The 9,455-nt window shown below is 35.8% G+C and overlaps 2 non-coding genes across 2 annotated transcripts; both read left to right on the forward strand.

Moving 5' to 3' along the window:
* The first annotated feature begins 1,655 nt into the window (after positions 1–1,655).
* Positions 1,656–1,784, forward strand: LOC119868663. Its single transcript, XR_005386640.1, has one exon. It is a non-coding gene; the product is annotated as a small nucleolar RNA SNORA35 (small nucleolar RNA).
* Positions 1,785–9,006: 7,222 nt separating this feature from the next.
* Positions 9,007–9,102, forward strand: MIR764 (microRNA mir-764). The gene has a single exon (NR_049524.1). It is a non-coding gene; the product is annotated as a microRNA mir-764 (primary transcript).
* The last annotated feature ends 353 nt before the right edge of the window (positions 9,103–9,455 follow it).

Here is a 9,455-nt window from a genome sequence, read left to right on the forward strand (position 1 = left end):
AAAAGCAGAAACAAGGGCTAACTCATATTTTCCCCTTCAATTTGCCATTGTTCTAGAATTTTAGGCAGGAAAATATGTTCTTTTATACATCACAGATAAGATTATATATGCACTTTAATTTTTGGAGTACACTTGTTTTCCTACTTTTAAATTGAGTACTATTCTTTTGAATTGTTTTCTTTCTCCTCATTTTCTAAAACCTTTAGCTGAGAAAGATCTAGAATATCACCCGTAGTTCTCATTTTGCTGAGAAAGTTCTGGTATTTGGTTCCATTCTGTTTCAAGTGCCTAGGAAAAGTTCTAAACCCCAGCTTTGGTAATGGAACTTCTTCATCTAGGGAGGTCAGGCAAGAAAGAAATGGAACATTTTATGGCAATCATATCGATAAGATTCAAAAAGTTTGAAAGAGCCAAGTATTTGAAGAAATGTAAATCACCTAGATTTCTTATGCATTACTGGTGGAAGTGTACATTTGTACAACTATTTGGGAAAAGAACTACTTCTAAAGCTGCTTATTCACAGTGCATATAAGATGTGTTGTCTTAATTTTAATTAACCAATTAATTAATTATATCAATGCAGCCATGCCTGGTGAGATGAGAATGGTGATTCACATACCAAGAGTTATAATTAACTCCCTTCTATGTGCTTGAAGCCAAACTATTCTTAGAATTCCAGAATGGCTGAGCACCCAAATGGGCATTGTTTGGTAAGGCAGCATACCAAAACTGGGACAAAACTAGAAGAGCTATAGAGAAAGGCTTGTTTTGATAGGAACACTATACATTTACAAAAGTGCATGGTTCATAGTCTTTGATCAATGACTTTATGAAGCAAACCAAGAAGAAAGAAGCAATGATTATTTGACAGTGGCTGCTCGATGTGCAGATTTTTAGTCATAACCAAGGAAAAAATAGGACACACATCAAATGGAAAGTTTTCTGTTTTGTACATTTGGGAAAATGTGAGTTTCTTCTAGACACACAGGAAAGATGTATCTTCATCACATAATTCAAGAATAATGATCTACAAATTCGTGTCAGGAAAGTTTAAGCAATTTTAAATAGTCATATTCAATATGTAAGCCCAACATAATTAGGTACAAAGCAAGTTGGCTTCTGTAAGGGGAAATTATAAGACAAGTAGAAAAAAAAAGTAGAATTATTAACTTAAAAAATTCCACAAATTTATAACCAAGTTCCCCACAAATGGTAATTTGAAAGAGAAAGGGAATTGTCATTGACGAGGTAGGAGATGTTTGGTTTTAACAATGACTTACTTATTAAACATCTACTACTGTCAGGGCCTAGACTGGACTCCGCAAGTTATCTCTTCTAATTCTTACAACAGTCAGCTGTCAATAAACAAGTTATTATTGAGCCTATTTAACATATAAGGAAACACAGGTCAAGAGGGTTTAAGTGAATTTCTAAGGTTCCATAGCTCATGAGTGACAGAGTTGGGATTCTGAACCCACATCTGTCTGATTCTAAACTCACATTTCCTTCCCCTAAAGCTAACCCATGTATGTAGTAGCCATACTGAGTGAAAGAACGGATCCCTAGCTAGATGTTTTAGGTCTCGTATCCATCCCCTCTTCCAAGCTGGTTCTTCTGCACAGAGCATGGGCTCCCAGCCCTAGCTCTATTATTTACAGCACTGGCAAGTGACCCATTGGGCTTCTCCTTGACCAACTGGGCATCGAGCAGTGCAAAAGCAAATCCCTCCACAAAGCTGGGAGAGTCATTCTGTGGGCTACTCCTGCATGCTGGGGGGTACATATTTACTGGGTCCTGTGGCCCTAAGAAAAGTGAGGGGGTGGAGAGACAAATCAAGCAGCTCAGTACCTGCTACTACTAAAGCTGACTATGTCCATATTAAGTTAATAGTAGGAACTCAAAAATGTTATTGTTATTACATTATCATCACCATTATTATTAGCTGAATAACTCCTAGCAATTTACATTTAACCCCTCTTGGACTCAGTTTCCTTGTTCATAAAATAAGGTTGACACTACTGGAATGATCTAAGATTGCCATGGTGATTATATTACAAGATAAATTCATTTTAATACCCTGGAAAATTGCTCTTTAAGTGTTAGTAGGACAGGAGAGATAAGTCATTTTTTTCCCTCTGATGTGATTAAAGTGAGATTATAATTATCTTGAAGATATTGGCTCCAGTGTATTTTATTTCTCCACATTTCTACTAGCTTTCTGACAAACTAGCCTTCCCAGCCTCTTCATGCCCTGTGTGTAACAGTTTGTTTAAATTAGTGCTGATAGAATTCCTTTTCCATTATTTCTAATAACTTAGATCTATTTTCAAGATCTATTCCTAGTCCCTTCTTTCCTTCATAATACCTTTGAATACTTAGGTCCCCACAAATCTCTCCCTCTACCACAGTTTGGCAGTGACCAGTTTCCATTTTTTTGTGTTCATTAATGTTATCTTATTAGGTAAATTGTAAATTCTTTGAAAGCAAATTCTTTGCTCACCTAGCCCAGTGCCTTACAAAAAGTAGAAGTTTAATAAACAATTACTGATGGATAAATTCATGTAAGTTATTTCTGAAATCAGTCATTAATTCTTATAACCAGAACTCAAAGAAAGTTCTAAAAAATTGAACACCATGGTTCAAGAACCATATAAAATGTGGCACTGTTTTATGTGGTAAATAAAATATAGACTGAAAACTCACTTAAAATCCAGAAAAGAGGAGCGCCTTAGCTGGCTTAGTCAGTAGAACGTGCAACTCTTCATCTTGGGGTCGTGGGTTCAAGCCCCACATTGGACGTGGAGCCTAATTTAAAAAATGATACTTAAATAAAATAAAATCCAGAAAGATTCGTTTGTGAGAGAGAAATTCATGATAAGTTATTTAACTGAAAATAATTACTTTGGAGGAAGACCTCACATTTTTTGTGTTGACATTATAGATGGTAAACTTGCCTTCCTAGGAAATGTTTTTAGGGCCCTCTGCCAAAAAGGACATTAGGCTCATAGGTCATAGCTATGTTCTGATAATTAAACCAACACTGTAAAAGAATGTATACAACTTGCAGCTCATTGTATTACTATTTTCAGACAATTGGGATGAAATATGTCAGTGAAAAATACACATCAAATTTAATAAATCCTTGTTGACTGCATATAAAACCAATTTTTAAAAACTGACACATTTTTCCTGATTATTGGCAAGGATACATTAGAAAGCCTTTTTTATACAGTATATTTTTAAATTGTTGTTGTTTCAACTGTCACCTTTATTGACATTATTGAACTAAGGATAAGAGATATGTGAGCATCCAGTATGTGGGTGGTATGAAATGGAAGTAGAAGATGGGCCGTGTACCTTAGGTAAACTTCCTTGTCTTGAGGTTTCAGACATTGATCTCTTTTTGAAATGAAAATAAATACCTACTTCCTTAGAAATATGGCAAGAGACTGTTCAGATGACCTACTACCCTTGCAAATGAATGTGTTATAGTAATACAGGGTTTTATTATTTTCCCCTTATTTTCATGCAGAATAAAATGCCAGTTGAACATCTCCATCTCCCTCCCCAGCCACAGACACACATATTACACTGGTAATGAGATGTGGGAAGATAGCCTTTTAAATAGATTTTTAAAACTTAATTTCCTAAAATAATAAAGTCTAGGGGCTTGTCTTAAAGGTCCATGTGAGTACATGAGAATCTGTCAACACAATGTCTGTTCTCAGCATTTTCCCTAAGGGCAATATGCTATTTTGTTTTCCCATGTAATTATTTTTGCTTGTCTTTTTCTGCTTATGTACTTTAATTTCATTTAGAACTTTGAAGATGGAAAAGTATGACTGTTTAGATTCTCTCATAATATAAAACAGTCTTCATGATAAAGACTATGAATTCTCTTTGATAAACATCTGCTTATAGCTGAATGAAGGATTGTTTAGCACAGAATGTGGTATTCAGTGAAAAAAGCAATTTATCTAAGAAATACTTCTTCCCTTATTGCATTTACCCTCTCATCAGCTTGGTGTATCTCTATTGCCTATTTGTTCTTTGTTACTATCAAGACTGCAAATTTCTATCTAGAGCAGATGGTGTAACTGCCATTGTTCTAGTGCTTAAAATTCATTCTGCTGCAGGAAATTTTTATCATTAGACCTCTAATTTAGCAATATTAACAAATTGGAACTATGAACCATTTTGTCCAGCATGTCCGGCCTTTGTTAGATATCTGAGCAAAAAAATATATACATATTGATATCATGAAAATTGTATAAAAAAACTCATTTGATTATTTCTTGACAAATCAATGTGAATTCTTATTTCATTAAGTTAATATAGAATATGATGGTGGAATAAATGCTATAAGATGTTAGTCATTAGTTGTGTAAGAGTTTGTCATGGATTCTCCTTGTTTCCTTTACTAACATATCCATAATTTATGCCAAAAGAAATTAAAATTATAATATGTATCTTGATACTTTTTGAATAGAATATTTGAATTTAAACCTATTTTTAAATTTCTAATTTCAGCCTTTTTGTCCATAGCTCCTAATGACACCCCACCATACCTACTCCACCTAGAAAGCCATCAGACTTCATATTTTACCTTCAGGAAAGAATCAGAGATAACATCTTTTTTCTTCTCTCTCAGCCACATTTTCAGTATTGGAATGATTCAAACTAGATCAATAAAAGTTTTGCATTCAACTTTAGCTTTATAGCTTAAAAACGAAGGCAACAAATATTTTTTGGAAATATTCATAATAACCTTTAAACAAATGACACATACATACAAGTGTTCAGTAAACAGAATTCTACAACATATCATAAGTTTTCCGTGATTACTACTTTAGAAATAATTCCAGCCCATGTAACTGGTAAATTGTAAGCTGTATCCCATGGTTGTATATTTGTGCAATCACCAATGAAATGACTCTAATTAGTTGAATACATGTTGATCCAGTCAATTATTGCTGGAGTGACCAACCAAACATTCCAGTCTGCCAAGGACAGTCACAGTATGCACTTACTGAATAAATGTCAGTAATACTTTCTGTGAGTCTCAAAAGTGTCCCAGTTGGGATATTAAGATAGATGTTTGCTTTTACTCTCATGCACGCATATAAACCTAAGGAGGTACGTGCTGACACATATAAGAGAACTATGAGCAAACGTCCCTTATCCAGAGGAGTATGCAAACTTCTTAATGACACAACAGACCTATGTGAAACCATTGCAAAATAACCCATACATCTTTGAATTAAAATTCTAAATTTGTGACACAAGCAGAAGCACTGTGGGAATTCAGAGAAGAGATACATGGATGTGAGCTAGAGTAGTTTAAGTCTGATTTAAGGAGTTGTTCTGCTCTAGGGCTTTGCAGGCATGAGGTCATATGGGCAAAGTTATAGGGATAGTGATAATTAAAGTTCACGGTTGATCAGTCAACAGTGGAAATGACCAAATGAATACAAAGGGTATGGTAGAAAAAAATAATCAGTAAGGACTTAGAAATTCTGGTCTTTCACTCTGGCTCTGTCACTGGCCAACATTATGTAGTTGAGGAATTTACTTCTTCCCTTTGGCTTTAGTTCCTTCATCTGTAAAAAGAGGGAGTAAACTGGATTCATTCAGGCAGGCTTACTTATTGTGAGACTGCTCCGTGCAAGGCACTCCACTAGACTATGCAAATGATTGCTAAAGTTCCTTTCCTGCTCTAACTTCTGTGGCAATCACTTCCATCACTGGTGTTTCCCGTGACATGACATGACGTTGTTCTAGTCAGTTCTGGATCATTCACTTTTTTGTCAAAAAAGAATGTTGCCTGCAGGTAAGTCAACCCCACCCAGCAAATATTTGTTATGTTAAATTGACTGGAAATTTTTCCTTTCAAGTGTCCTTGATTTTGTCATTGGATGAGGACCCTGTCTTCATTCTCTGTGATAATGATGCAATCCCAGAATGTAGGGGACCCTTCAGGGAGAAGCTGGTAGGGCATATCTTTAGAGCATGAAAACTGCCATTTGTAGCCGAGGCTACAACCGATTCAGCTGGAAAGCTGGGCTACTGTGCCCTGGTCTCCTTCCTGACTTTTCACAACCGAGGTCTGTTTTCCTCTCTCTGTATCACCTTGATCTCAGGAAGCTTGCTCTTGTTCTCCATGTGAATCACCTAACAAGAGAGAACATGCTGTCTCAAGTGAAGTTTAGCAACTGAACATGGAATTTTACCAACTCCAAGAAGCTGGGATGTCTTCTGTGAATCCAGCTGGTTCAAGGCTGCAGGCCCACTTCCCTTGGCAGGTCTTCCAATTGCAGGGAGTGGGGAAAGTGGCCCTAAACCATCAGAATGGATTATACATCACATTTGATAATACACACGGACACTCCACTTCATTAACTGGAGAAGTTGGAGATAGATCTAATCTGAAAGGAATCTGGGGAGCAAGAGAAAATGGATTCGCTTGTCTAATATTTATTCTGTACTTGAGAGTTGTGGTATGCTAAAAAGTAGTTATGTTTATCAATAAAGAAGCCTGGACCTTCCTAATATTGTAGAAACAAAATATACAAAATATAAGATCAATATAAGTCTTGTTTAAATTGATACTTAGTTCATTTGGCTCATCATAAAACAGAGGAAAAAAGTTTTTTTTCTGTAGAAGTGCCAAGATATATTTAAATCCAACAGCAAGTCCACCTGACTTTTGTTTGCTTTCAGTATTAATAGTGGTGGTCATGGTCATAGTGGTAGGTGATAAGATGGAGAGACATCAAGATTTTTGTAAAGAAGGGTTGAATGAAAAGTAGAAATAACAGGAAAAATTAGAGCTACAGTAGATGTTCAATCATAAGTGAGAGATGCAAGGAAACCAAATTATTGCAATTTAGAACCCCTCAGTTCTTTAGAAATTTAGAACCCCTCCATACTCCATACCTACCTTCTCCACATCGAACTTTTACACCCAGAATGATTGCCAGTGTTGTCACAGGGGGTTGCCCTTACTTTTTGTGTGGTTAGGCACGAGAAGGGAAACTGAAGTCCTTTCCAGAAAAGTATTCTTAGTACCTTTCACTAATTAAAGAGAGAGAGAGAGTTCTAAGTGCTAAGAAATTTCTACTGGCTTTCCACATAGACCCATTGAAATTTTAAAATTACAGAGTGTAATTTGTTTTTCAGAATTGCATACTCTTGTACATTTAAATCTGTAAATGTACTGAGGCAGCTATATAAAGCATTAAATTAGAGATACGAACAGCTGAAAACTAAGTGAAAAGAGCTGAAAATAGAGTTGCAAGTAAATCATTGAGAATTTGTCTTTTCAAATGTACTGCATGTGAATTTGAAATCAATCTGTTTTATTCTGTCACTCATAGTAGACTCTTCTACCCCCTTCAATTGATAAAGCACTTAAACCTTGAAAGCCTCTGACTAAAATGGGAGGATAGGACATAGGTCAAGGAAAAGTGAAGATCATATGGAATGGTATGGGACCAGTCGATAATATGCTGAAATATTAATACGCAGGTATCCCTAAGTGTATGTTTAAAATAAGGCCAAAGTTGAAAGTAGATTATTTCTTTGGAAAATGGGCTCAATTATTTCAGGGTGTAGGAGCAAATGCAACTCAAACCTCCACATTTTTTGTGGTGTGTGCATGTGTGTGTACGCACATGTATGTATTTAATCATTGTTCTGGCAAAATAAGAGCATTATCCAAATTCCAGGCCTTATTCCAAAACGTCTAGGGATTGGAGACACCTTACAAGGTATTGCAAGGGGCCAGGCATAGGACAAGAGAAGCAAAATGAAGATGCTAATGCTTGCTGGTATCTGAAGGGGATAACCAGCCATAGGAAACACAAAAAACCAGTAGAGCAGAGCAGACTTGCTTTTAAAAAGGCAATGGAGAGGCTTCAGTTTTTGTAGTTGAACAATGCCAGGACTGGCTAAGGAAGAGTGTACATAAGAAGACAGAGAGGAGGCTGAATGGAGGCCAACAGGATGGTGGGTATTGCCTTTCTTCCTGAGATGGAAATTTTCTGGGACAGAAAGAATAGTAAGAAGATAGATCTGTGCATCCATGGTGTTTCAGGACAATTTACTGGGCTCTGTAACAAAGTTATAGATTACTTTGTCTTTTAATGTAGAGAGAAATGACTGATTAAATGAAATATTTCACTGATTTTCCTAAACAAATCTACTTAATAGAATTTCATAAACAAGGAGTGCTTTCTCAGGTGAGCTAATGTGAACCCACTCATTCCCTGAACCATTTACTGAGAACAAGCTGACAGAGGGCAGCAGAGCAGCCCGAGAGTTCAACACAGTAAAGAAATCCATAATATAAAGACAAAGACTGACAGTTTTAATACTTTAAAATAAGGAGTTAGCAGCACGTGGTGCTATCTGTTTTTGAAATGTGGAGGCATGAGATGTTATACTCTCAGGGCCTTTAGGTTAGTAAGCATGCAGATCGAATATGTTGTAGATGGAATCCTTGTACAACTTTAAATGCAATCATTTGTAATATGTTTTGACCATTATGTAATACTACCTTATTACATTATGTAATATGTCAACTGTTTCAAAAATATTCTAAGGGAAGAAAGAATATCCTTACTGATCATTAATATTTCTGATTTTGCTTTTGCTTGAGCAACTCCATGAGTGTTTATTTGGTGCATTACTTTTATTATGAAAAGAAAAATAGGTGGGTTCTCTTGTTACAAAAGTAGTTCTATAAATATTTTGATCAAATTTTTACTGATTTCTGTTAATGTGATAAAACAATGTGAAATAAACATCTTAGATGCCATTTGCTGATGATTAGATTGTAAGTGGTAAAGTCCATTTACAAAATTGTTGAGGAATTTTATTTTTTAAAGGGAAACCATGATCAGAATATGGACATGTTCATTAGGGGACTCCCAGCCTTTTTCAGAAGGTTGTATTCTACCACAGGGTAAAGAATCCTGGTTTGTTCAAGTGATATTTTCAATCTAAAATCTAGGAGGCAGGTGCTCACTTGTCCTCCTCCGTGCTTGGAAAATACAGGGAGGAGGCCATAGTGGCAACTGTCACCATGATTGATTTCGTTGGGATGGAAGATTGACCGGCTGGTTGTACTCAATGCACTGAGGACTCCCTCAGAACAGTGAACCTGTTACATTGAAACTCTGCAAGGGAGAACAAAACAGCAATGTTTTCAAACTTAAAATTTTGAAATGCAAGATACTTTTCTCATGTCATCTCTTCTACACCACACAATGTTTAAGCCATGTGTTGTTCACAGAGTATAATATTGCAATGATAAATGTATATGCAACAGATGAAATAGTGATAATAACTGAGAGTATTTTAATTTTGTATTGAATCTTGTATAATGCTGCTTGTAGAGTTATAAGTAGATGTAAGAAGATTCATATATGATCAATATATTTTACAATCTTCCT

The sequence above is a fragment of the Canis lupus genome, chromosome X, assembly GCF_011100685.1.
Source record: "Canis lupus familiaris isolate Mischka breed German Shepherd chromosome X, alternate assembly UU_Cfam_GSD_1.0, whole genome shotgun sequence".
NCBI classification, from domain to species: domain Eukaryota; kingdom Metazoa; phylum Chordata; class Mammalia; order Carnivora; family Canidae; genus Canis; species Canis lupus.